Genomic DNA, 13,358 nt, shown 5'->3' with positions numbered 1-13,358 from the left:
TACAAGTCTGTGGGGGCAGTGCTATGATCTAGGGTTGCTGCAGTTGGTCAGGTCTAGGTTTAGCAACATTATGTGCCCAAAGAATGAGGTTAGCTGACTACCTGAATATACTGAATGACCAGGTTATTCCATTAATGGATATTTTCTTCCCTGATTGCACGGGCATTTTCCAAGATGACGATGCCAGGATTCATCGGGCTCAAATTGTGAAAGAGTGGTTCAGGGAGCATGAGAATCTTTGGGATGTGTTGGAGAAGGCTTTGCGCAGTGGACCGACTCTCCCATCATCAATACAAGATCTAAGTGAAAAATTAATGCAACACTGGATGGAAATAAATCTTGTGACATTGCAGCAGCATATCGAAACCATGCCACAGTGAATGCATAAAGGAGATCCAATGAAATATTAGAGTGTGTGACCTTTTTTTTTGGTGGCGACTTTGTTTTGGTCAGGCAGCATAGTTTACCATTTTAGAACTTTTTATGAGGGGGCATAGTAGGCATGTTATCTGGTGGAATCTTTTTTTTTATAACTTAGTATTTTTTATTTGTTAATTCCATTATTTGGAAGGTAGGATGTCTGCTGTTGCCAGCTTGGTAATTCTTACATGTCATTATGTTATTCAACAATTTTTTGAAGATACCTGCAAAGATTGTAAGTATTTTGAGTTGGTTTTACCAGTTTTATTTATTAATCCACAGTCAGATACTCAGCATCTGCAGGAATGGAATGTCCGAGTTTTAAATAAGTGAACTGTATTCATATTGGGTTCACAGTTCCTTCTTATTCAGTTTTAAATTCTATCCTCTAGTTTGTGAGGTACTTTAAATTACATGGAAACAAAACTCACCTATACATTGTAGGAGAAAGAAGAAACTATTAATACAATTTGGTGCTGCCACACCTGTCAGTCAATAGCAGCACAGATTGAGACTAAAAGAAAATGAGCCTCTAATATGGAAAAAGGAAACGCTGGTAGCAGAAAAAAGGGAGTAACCTCTAAACTGTGAACAACAAGTATGAAAAAACAAAAGAAAACAAAAGAAAAAGTCTACCAGAAATATATTCCCTAATAGGAGATTATTAATAAAACGTAACTTTTAATCAATATTTAGAGTATAATAAAATATATGCAAAAGTGAGAAAAATAAAAATAACTAAAAACAAAATGGAAAATACAGTCCTCTACATTGAGGCAAATGGGCAGCAGGAATATAATACTAGCATCCTAGAAGTGATCAAAGTACAATGCTTTCCTAGTAATTTTCGGCTTCAAGAGTATGGAGAGAAGAGGAATGTATATCTCCTTTCAAGAGTCTAATGTACCTTCGAGGGCACCCCTTAACAAATCCTACTCTATTATACCGCCTCCCGCTGCAGCTCCAATAGTCAAGGATTAAAACTGAAACCAAAATGATACAAAGTAGTTAGAGGACTGTGCGACCATGTAACACAAGGAAGCTACTTTCTCGTATTGACATCAATTTATAACCAGAATTTTAGTAAATGCTAACACCAAGCTCATATTATCGGCTATCTGTAGTGAGTTTGGTATTAACACCAAAAGTGGTGTTAACACCAAACTCACTACTAACACTTTTGGTGTTAACACCAAACTCACTACAGATAGACGATAATATGAGCTTGGTGTTAGCATTTACTAAAATTCTGGTTATAAATTGATGTCAATACGAGAAAGTAGCTTCCTTGTGTTACATGGTCGCACAGTCCTCTAACTACTTTGTGCTTTGATGAGCCACTCTGGCGAAACGTGCGCGCCAGGGCTCAGGAGGCTCACTCGTTACACTTTTGGTGTTAACATCTACTACCAATCTGATGCACAATTGCCCTGCTGTCCATCACAGCAACTACAGTGCTTGGTCTGCGCTTCATAGAGGAGCATAGGAAATGTGTGACACCTGCCACATTGGTCTAATGCAGAGGTGCCTAAAATGTAGATCTTCCATGATGCTTTGTCATTTTAGAGCAGGGCTAGACAACCTTCGGCACTCCAGATGTTGTGGACTACTTCTCCCACAATGCTCTTACAGCCATAATGCTAGCAAAGCATCTTGGGTGGTGTAGTACAAAACATCTGGATTGCCAAAGGATGCCTATCCCTGTTCTAGAGCATTCAAAAGGCATACAAAGAATCATAGGAGTTGTAGTTCTGTTGCATCTGGGGATCTAACTTTTGGGCACCCTGGTCTAATGTATGGGAGTCAACGTGTTGGGTATCATGGACAAGGTTTGCCCTGCTTTTGGAAGTGTTCATTAGTAGGGCTATTTAAGCACTAGAGGGAAGTGCTAAGAGAACTGGGGTGAAGGTGAGAATTAGTATATCATCTTTTTTGATGAATTACAAGTCTATGGCTTTTGGAGGTTTTTTCCCTTTTATGCTTTTAGAATATCCTCCTTACCTTTCGTATATTAGCAAGGAATGCTGGTGCTGTCCAAACTTGCAAAAAGATGACTGTTTGAGATAATGATTGAGTTGGAACAAGACAAGTCTGTCTGTAAAGGAATTAAGTTAATGGACGGTACTTGGGAAATAAAGTGGATTGGAAATAACGTCAGCCACTTTGCTTGCTGAATCAAAACAGATTAACCAATTAAATGTGATTCCACTTGTTGAATCATCTGAAGGGGCTCATCTGAAATGTAGATGATTTGATTTTTACAGTAATGCCTTAATATGTCTAGAAATTAGCATTCCTACTGTGAGAAGCTTATGAAGAGGCACGCCAAAGTGATAAAAGTCCAATTTGTATGTAATACAGACAAAATTAATTTAAAAAAAGAATTAAAAAAAAAAAACAAATAAGAGAGATTTATCAAATTTTCCTGCTATTACACGCATCAATAGGCCTTCACATCAACATCCACATTCTGTCCCTTAGCATTTAAGATTTGTGTGATGATTTCTCTCATGCTCTGTGGACATGAAGGAAGTAGCTGCACCAGGAAATATATACACCAAAATTAAGGGTAACCCAGAAAGTCTCCTGTGAGGAACTGTAGAAAAATAAATAGCTCTCAGCCACATAGTCCATAATTGTAGCCTTAAGACTGGCATAGCTACCCCCTTTTTATTGATATAAAAAAACATTGATATACTGTAATGACACTTGTAAGTTAAAACTTTTTTAAGATTGGAGCAGAGCAAACCTTTTCTGTTCATTCTCAGTCTTCTAATATATTTTGCTTTATGCACATTTTGCTTATAATGCTGAGACAGAACACAATGCAATGCTATGGAACATTATTTTAGTATAGTAAAGGACTCCCAGCATCTTAGGAATTCCAGTCCCTGCAACTGCCCTCTTCCATAGGCTCCTGGACATTTAAATAGTAAAAAAAAAAATCAGGCAGCTCCATATCAATTCATTAAAGACATGCTAAAAATAAAAACACAACAAAAAATAAATAGAAAAGTAAAAAACAAAACAAAGCATGCTACACAATTTAAAGTGCTGATGTGTGAAGTTGGTATAATATGTGTGTATCACTTTAAGGTACAATCAAACAAAAAAAAGTTGAATTAAAAATCAAGTATTTTATGTTACAGATGCTCTGCACTAAATACTTTTCTTTTTGTTTTTAATGTGACATTCAAGATTGTTTACAGCAAGAAAAGCCTTTTTACACAAGTATTTTGTGTTTATTAACTGTCATGTTAAGCACCAATTATCTGTTTATTAGACATGCTAAATAGGATTGAAAACCGATATATCTGCATATGTAATAATAATAATTACTCACGTAGTCATTGTTTAAGCTTGCATGACAGTTCTTTAATATATGGGTTTTTTTAGAACACAATTGGAAGACTAATTACACAAAGTACACTATATATATTGTCTTTTTCTTTTTTTAGTTATATTGCATGACAATCATTTACTGCAAAAGTCTACAATCTACCACCCTGGTGATAATGTCTTGTTGTATTGCATCATATATAGATATAAAACATTAAATATAATGATCTTCTTGGTGCAGCTGTAAATATATGTATATTATATGTTTAAAGGACCACTATAGAGCCAGGAAAACATACTAATTTTCCTGGCACTATAGTGCCCTGAGGGTGCCCCCACCCTCAGGGACCCCCTCCCGCCGGGCTCTGGGGAGAGGAAAGGGGTTAAAACTTACCATTCTCCAGCGCCGGGTGGGGAGCTCTTCTCCTCCGATCCTCCTCCTCTCCTCCCATTCGGCTGAATGCGCACGCGCGGCAAGAGCTGCGTGCGCATTCAGCCGGTCTCATAGGAAAGCATTTACAATGCTTTCCTATGGACGCTTGCGTGCTCTCACTGTGATTTTCACAGTGAGAATCAAGCAAGCGCCTCTAGCAGCTGTCAATGAGACAGCCACTAGAGGCTTTGAGGGCTGGATTAACCCATTTATAAACATAGCAGTTTCTCTGAAACTGCTATGTTTATAAAAAAAATGGGTTAACCCTAGCTGGACCTGGAACCCAGACCACTTCATTAAGCTGAAGTGGTCTGGGTGCCTAGAGTGGTCCTTTAAGTTAAAAGTTAAAAGTAAAAAGTTAAAGTAACACCATTATATATGCAATTAAGCCACTAGTTGTCCAAGCATGGATGAATGACAGAATGGATGGTGGGAAATAGGAGACTTTGAGAGTTAATTGGATATTGTTGAAATTTGTGAAAATTGAGTTACTGATGCCAAAAAGAACAAGTGTGAGATAAGTTTGACAAAAAATAAAAAGACTCCAGAGACAGAAGACAGTTTCCTGTCAACGAAGAAGAAAGTGGCCACCTTCTGAGATAATTGGGAATTTTAAATTATAGAGAATTTCCATGTGCATAATTGCTTTTTATGGGTATACTAACTGTTTGTGGGGTTGTAAAAGTGTTTCCTTATAAGAATTTCTGTCTAGCTTCGAGTGTTCACTTCTTTTTTTTAATTGTATCAAGGATCTTTTCACTCTTCACCTATACAAAAGACAGCTGGAAGTCTTCTTTCCAAGCACAACAAACACTGACGATATGAAGCAACAGACAAAAACAAAATGTGACATTATTGGAATAAAGCACAGGCAAATTATAGATATAACTAGATACATTGTTCCACTAATGTCTCAATTTGTGTAGAATTGCACTCTATATTTGCACATATTCAAAAAGAGATAAATTATAATCTATTTTGTTTTGGCAATGGGAACACTTATCCACATCAGTAATCAGTAATGTCCTTTCAGTCACAGGTTCTTTACATGAATTGCTGAATTAAGCAAAAGGTAGTTTGATATTTAGGGAGCTTGTTTTGTGCAGAAAATAACTCTCTTTTGAATAGAGCATCTTAGAATTCGTCCTGTTTGCAGTATTTTGTGCTGTGTAATAATATGCCATCTGGAGCGGGTTGCAGCAGGCTTTGTACATGTGGCTAGGCCCTGGAGATTGCTTTCTGTCTGTATCGAGGTTGGATGAAATGCCGTTGGCAACAGTAGCAGGTTGCGCTGGCCTTGAATAAGCGCTTAACGCTATTTTGGGGAAATCATAATTCAGGACCAATCAACTTCCATATTGAGGTTTTGTTTGTGAACAATTATTGTAAATAATGCTGAACACACCTAAATTCTATGGATCAGGACAAGAGGAGACAAGTTGATAGGAAACAGATGGATCATTTAATATATCTTCCAATTACAGATGACACTTTGGGTACAGCTACTGCAAGTCATCTGTTACTCCTTTAATGAGCCATTACACATCTGTGTTTATTGTGATTCTCAAATGCATTATCTCATTAAAACCTGTAGTGTAATGTCGGCTGCTTCTAATGATGCAATTTCATATTCTTTTATTAATGGATGGTACAATATCTCCCAGGGCCATACGTATGACTGATTAGGCGAGGACCAAACAACTTTTGAACGGAAGATATATTTTGTTATGTCTTTCATTGACTCCAGTGGTGCCAGATTTTATGGGTTGTGATACTGATGGGGCAACCAGTAAAACTTCAGATATAATGAAGCTAATATTAACACAACAGTCTGCCTGTTGGAATGCTGATTACTGGCACACAATATTCAATTTGCAATAACTTTTTTTTTTAAATAGCCCTAAGTTCTTTTTACAGACTTTTCAAAGTAGGGTTGAAAGATAGAAACGCAAAGCCCAATAGAATTTTTTCAGTAGGGTTCGTTGGTCTAATTAAAATGTCTATTATCCTAATGGTTGTTGTGGACTGCAAACCAAATACAGGCAGAAATTAAAAAATTGGAACAAATGTAAATCTTTGCTAAAATATTTGACTTTGGCTGAAAGATATAAATATAGTTTTTTTTTTACTACTCCTCCTTATGTCCATCCAATGGTCACTTCTCACTTGATCAGTGAATAAAAACACAATTTAGTGTTTGACTCTTGACCATTAATCATCTTTTTTTCAATCAATAATATCTATTTTGGGTGCCATGGGATATGTTTGTTCATTGTGCATTTTGTTTGTTTTGTGATTCTGCTACATTTCAACTCGAAGATCGGGAATTCTAAGGATCACCCGATCGGCCTGATTTCAGACTCATAGACATTTTGCAATGAAAAAAAATCACAATATATTATTATTATTATAATTATTATTATTGCCATTTATATAGCGCCAACAGATTCCATAGCGCTTTACAATATTATTACAAAAACTTACAGGAACGATAGGTTGAAAGGACCCTGCTCAAACAAGCTTATGGTGTATAGAAGGTGGGGTATACAACACAATAGGCCAGGATACATTTTTTTTAAATTAATTTAAGCAAATCAATGTTTAGTTCATATATTCCTTAGTGAGGGTAAATAAATGGACATGAAGAAAATTTCAATTTGTGTTTTTGGGGTTACTTAGAGAGAATGATAAAAAAAATCAAGCTTTGGGGTGAATTCATTGTCAAAATCATTCACAATCATCTGCCTGCCTACAGATTGATTGATCAATCTGTTTGTCTCTCTCTATAGATCGATTGATTAATCTGTCCGCCTGGCTGTTTGTCTACTATAGATAGGGATTATGTTTTAATTTCCAGATAGGGCAGTGTTTCACCCTCACAAGGGTGAGAAAATGCATATGATTGAGTTGGGTAATAAAACTTTATCTTCTAATCACCATGACACTTGATATTTGAAATAGTATCATTCCTTGCTAAATATGTTAACATTATATATTTAAATTTTTTGTGAACCAAAAAAATCTTGCACAGCATAAATGGGGGATGTTGACCTCTTTTAAACAAGAAATTACCATGCACTGAAATACAACAAAAAATATTTTTTTGTACGTGTTCCCCATTCAGATACGAAGTGCCTATATTCTATTTCGCTGTTGACCTGTTTCTTCTCTCTCATTCCATGTGCCAGCTCTTATTTAAATCTAGTTCAGGTTACGTCATGTTTTTAAACTCTCGAGATAATGTTTAGCAATCCATAACCAAGATTATACAATAGATGTAACACTCTGCTTGTTTGATGTTTTTTTTGTCTCCCACCATGGGTGAAAATTGCTTTTGATATATGATCTTGACAAAGGTCTTTATTCTATACCTTTTAACCAATCATCAAATTACAGGTAATGATGCCTGTGTGAGGAGTCTTGGAGTGATGAACATCAACTATTTTGCTTAAAACTGGTAATTGGAACTATTTTGAAATAAAGATATTGTTCTTTCCAGTTGAAAGGAGAATATTCCCATATAATTCTTCTCAATATGTTCCCGTAGCCTGATCCATTCTTACCACTTTGTGCAGATTTTTCTCTATACCGTAGATCATTGTGTTTTAACCTTTCGTGAGTGACGTTTTGTCACCGTGTGCTACTTGTATTCAGGCTGATTGACTCTAGAATGCGGGGGAGGGTAAACACATGTTCCATCTGATACCTCTCCTTCGTGCTTAAATCTAAATCTCCCATGAATTTCAATAAAACAAATATGATAAATTAAGAGGATTAGTCACAGCAATGTCCCATTTTGGGTAAAAACATGAAAAGGAAATAATTATCAATTTTAGCTATTTTTTTCATTTTCCAGTTCTGCAGCTTCCTGAATAAAAATTCTGTTCACTTTATTACATGTACATGCATAATGACATATATGTACATACATACGGGGATTTCTACTTGCCACCAGCCATTGCTGAATAATAATTTAGTGCAGGCAAGTGGAAATTTACAGCTGGTAAGTGTGCCATACACCCTCCAGGCTTGCAGTTGTGAGTGACTTTTAAGGCATGACTAGTAGCATAGGACTTCTAATCCCTGTATATATATATATTCATGCCTATAAATGTACATATATGCATTTAATTTATACACTGATTAGCCACAACATCAAAACCACCAGCTGAATATTATGTAGGTACCCCTTATTGCTGTCAAAACAGCTCTGGTGTGTTGAGGCATGGACTCCACAAGACCTCTGAACATGTCCTGTGGTATCTGGCACCAAGACATTCGCAGCAGATCCATTAAGTCCTGTAAGTTGCGAGGTGGGGCCTCCATGGATATGATTTACACATCCCAAAAAAGCTCAATCAGATTGGGATCTGGGGAATTTGGAGACCAAGGCAACACTTTGAACTCTTTGTCATGTTCCTCTATCTATTATTGAACAGATTTTGCACGTGGCAGGGTGCATTACTCTTCTGAAAGCAAGGAACACCATTGCCAAGTGTCAAAGTAACATCTACACAATCCAAGGATCCAAGGTTTCCCAGCAGAACATTGCGGAGAGCTTAACACAACTTTCTTCTCATAGTTTATCTTGCTGCCATCTCTACCCCAGAAAAACAGCGACACACGCACCCAGCTATCCACTTGAATTAAAAAAATATATAATTCATCAGACAAGGCAACCTTCTTCATTGCTCCATGGTCCAGTCCTGACTCTCACGTCCCTATTGAAATTGCGTACAGTGGTGGACATGGATCATCATGGCCACTCTCACTGGTCTGTACCTATGCAGCCACATATGCAGCAAAAATCTATGCACTGTGTGTTTTGACACCTCTTTATCATGGCCAGCATAAAGATTTTACAGCAGTTTCACCTAGTATAGCACTAATGTGTGATCAGAGCAGATGGGCTAGCCTTCTCTCCCACTGAATACTGGAAGCACCCCGCAGACTTGACCTTTTGGAAATGCTCTTACTCAGTCACCATCTGTCAGGATCGGGACAGGGATCCAACACGCAGAGTACAAACAGGTGGTAGGTACGTATACCGGACCTTAGAATGGCCGAACTTAACGTAAGGAGTAAGTAGAGAATGGTCTAGGAACAAGCCGAGGTCGAGGGAACGAGAGGACAGGTAAGCGAGAGACAAGCCGAGTCAAAGGGTAACAGAGATAAACAGGGTAGTACAAACAAGCCGGGTCAGAACCAAAGAGACAACTAGAATACAAGAGCACTGAGTGACTAGACAGGCTAGAACCACGACAGGGCAATGAGCAGATGCCGAAAGCCTTACTTTATACCTTGATTCTAGAGGGTAATCACGCCCCTGACGAGTCCTGATTAGTGCTCGGGACTTGACTGACAGGTCGACCCGGGTTGGCGTCATGACGTCGACTACTGAGCGTCGCGTCATATAAGGAAGTGGATCCCTCGCGGTCGGCTTGTAAATGGCCGAGAGAACCGCGAGGAACGGAAGAAACAACCCCTCTGGGAGGATAAACGTCTAAGTCTCTCACCTCCTCTGAGGTAGAGACTACAGGTACCCTGACACCATCACTGTTTGACCCTTGTCAAAGTCACTCAGATCTATTTGCTTGCCCATTTTTCCTGCTTCCAACACATGGAATTCAAGAACTGACTGTTCAATCACTGCCTAATATATCCCACCACTTGACAGGTACCATTTTAATGATTTAATAAATATTATTCACTTCACCTGTCAGTGATTTTAATGTTGTGGCTGAAAAGTGTATATAGTTAGGTATGTAACAGAACTTTTAGAACAAACATTTAAAATGTTTTAACAAGTAACACATGCACAAATGAAACACAGTCTAATCAAGTCAATAACAATTAATGGAGATAGCTGTTGAATGGGGGGAAAAATAGCTATATACACAAGCATAACATGTTTTAGCATGTGCATATAAATATACAATCAAAAGCATACATACATTCACACACATACAAAATTCAGTACATGCACAGGCATTATAATTTTACTGTGAGAGAATGTTATTTTAGAGATATATACACACACACTATATTTTTCCTGAATTTGTGAGGAATACACTTCCAAATAAACAGTATTATGATAATTTGCATACATACAGAACATTACATATCCACTGGTGCATAAACCGAGAATTACAGCTTCTCACAAACCATTAAACCTTTTCTAACAAACAATTCTGTCCTGAAAGTGGTCTCGCCAGTATAATTGTACACAGACTAATAAAGATGGATTAATTCAGTGTGCCTGATCAATTGCTCTGAGAAAGCAGCCAGAATGCATGTTTTGTGTATTCAATTCTAGTATCTTGTTTGAAATGATCATGTACTTTTTCCAGTTTAGAGCTATAAACATCATCGAGGTCCTGGAGACCAGTTTCAGCATAGTGTTGTGTTGCTTTATAAACCAATCCGGTGGCGTATCAAGGAAGGTCTGTAATGCTGTTAACCTCACATGATACCATAAGCCCTCCCCTGGGTACATTTTTCTATATTTTGATACAGTACAGAAATGCAGATGTATCCTCTGTGGAATTCTGACGGAACATTTTATCTGCTAGGCTTCGGGTTCAGACTGTGATCAAAAGCAAGGCTGGGGGTTTTAACAGCGAATAATCTGCATAGTTCTGCATTTAACATGAAAACAAAAACAGTAATGAAAGTGGATTTAGTGCTGCAGATCGGAGGAAAATACTTTTAGATTGTTTTATATTTAATGAAACCAGCAAATATATTTTTTCATTGGTCAAATACTGACAAATTGTCAGGGTACCTGTAGTCTCTACCCCTGAGACGGGTAGAGACTTAGACGTTTTTCCATCCAGACGGCATGATTCTCCCGTTCCTCGCGGTCCCCTCGCGCATGTAAACGCCGGCCGCGAGAGAACTATGCCTTTTTGTAACGTGACGCTCAATAGTCGACGTCATGATGCTATTCTAGCCCGACCTGTCAGTCAAATCCCGGACACGAATCAGGTCTCGGCGGAGGCGTGATTAGTCTCTAGAACCAGGGTATTTAAGGGAGCTCTCAGCATTTGCTCATTGCCCTGTCATGGTTCTAGCCAGCCTAGTCACACAGTGCTCTTGTATTCTCTTGTCTTTTGGTTCTGACCCGGCTTTGTTATTACTTACCTGTCTTCTCTGTTATCCTTGACCCGGCTTGTCTCTCGCTTACCTGTCTTCTCGTTCCCTCGACCTTGGCTTGTCCCTGACCATTCTATACGTAGTATTACGTTTAGTCTGGCCATTCTAAGGTCCGGTATACGTATCTGCTACTCTTTGTACTCTGCGTGTTGGATCCCTGTCCCGATCCGACAGGGCCAATGGATCCTGCAGGTACAAATTGTCAGCTTGGTTCTCCTGATCCTAGGTTTGACGCCATGGATCATAGAATGGATCAGATGGCACTGGCACTACAGGCGTTACTATCACGTCCTAATAATCCACCTGAGGAGATGCGTAATACTTCTATTCCCCCTGTGAGTTCAGGGCTAGAGGTAGCCACTGTAGGTGCTTCTTCCCGAGTTACCCCACCTGTACGTTATGCTGGTTCTCCTGAAAGGTGTCGTGGCTTTTTGAACCAGATCAGTATCCATTTCGAGCTACAACCCCGTTCCTACCCTACTGATAGGGCCTTAGACAAGAGAACTGAACACTTGTGGATTACGCACTAGAGTTCAGGTCTTTTGCGGCAGAGGTTAAGTGGAATGAACAGGCTTATATAGACGTATTTTTAAACGGATTATCCGATGTAATACTTGACGAGGTAGCGACGAGAGAGCTTCCCGAGAATTTGGAGGACTTAATTTCCTTTATCTCTCGCATTGACGAACGTCTAAGAGAGAGGCAGAACACTCGAGATAGAACCGGTAGACCTTCCTTTAGACTAGCTCCTTCATTTCAAAGTCCTGAAACCAAAACTCCACAGTTTCCAGAACCTATGCAGATAGGCCTTACTCGCCTCTCAGAAGAGGAGAGACAGTACAGGAGAAGGGAGGGACTGTGTATGTATTGTGGAGTCAGAGGTCACTTACGTTTGAATTGTCCCAATCGCCCGGGAAACGCTCGCACCTAAGTTTCTCTAGAGGACAGGCCTTGGGTGTTTCTATTTTGTCCTCTACTCATAACTACAAAGAACACAGGCTTCTATTACCCGTCTCTTTAACTTGGGAGAAGGGAACTTTAGAGACTGTGGCATTGATAGACTCCGGAGCTGCTGAGAGCTTTATCGACCAAGTTTTTCTCACCAAACACGCTATCCCATCCCAGTTAAGGAAGACACCTTTGGCTGTTGAGGCCATAGATGGTAGACCTTTAGTTGAGCCTGTGATTTTCCGGGAGACCACACCTCTTAACTTAACTACTGGTATTCTACACAAGGAGGAGATATCTCTACTACTCATTTCATCTCCTTCTGTTCCCATAGTCCTGGGATACTCCTTGCTGAAGAGACATAACCCCATTATAGATTGGAAATCAGGGGAAATAGTCTCGTGGGGGTCAGGGTTGTCAAGAGAGATGTTTAAAGAGAGTGTCACCCCTTTGTATTGTTAACACACTTAATAACTCTACCGACTCTACTAAAGTACAGATACCGTCCTTGTATCTAGATTTAAAGGCGGTATTTGACAAAGAAAAGGCTGATACCTTACCACCACACAGGCCTTTTGATTGCAAAATTAATTTACTTCCTGGTACTATGCCTCCCAGGGGCCATGTATACCCTTTGTTTACGAATGAGAACTTAGTCTTAGAGGAGTATATTCGTGAGAACCTAGACAAAGGGTTCATTAGGAGATCCTCCTCCCCTGCTGGGGCTGGATTTTTTTTTGTTAAAAAGAAGGATGGTTCTTTAAGACCTTGCATTGACTACCGAGGTTTGAATAAGATAACCATTAGAAATGCCTATCCGATCCCCTTGATCACCGAGCTTTTTGATCGATTAAAGGGTTCCAAGATTTTCACTAAGTTAGAGCTCAGAGGTGCTTATAACTTGGTGAGAATTCAGCAGGGACACGAGTGGAAGACTGCGTTCAATACTCGTTATGGGCACTATGAGTATACTGTAATGCCTTTTGGTCTCTGTAATGCCCCGGCGGTATTTCAGGATCTTATTAATGAAGTTCTTAGGGAGTTTCAGCATGACTGTGTTATT

This window comes from Pelobates fuscus, chromosome 10, assembly GCF_036172605.1.
Source record: "Pelobates fuscus isolate aPelFus1 chromosome 10, aPelFus1.pri, whole genome shotgun sequence".
Taxonomy (NCBI): Eukaryota; Metazoa; Chordata; class Amphibia; order Anura; family Pelobatidae; genus Pelobates; species Pelobates fuscus.
Note: the sequence above shows the minus strand (reverse complement) of the source record.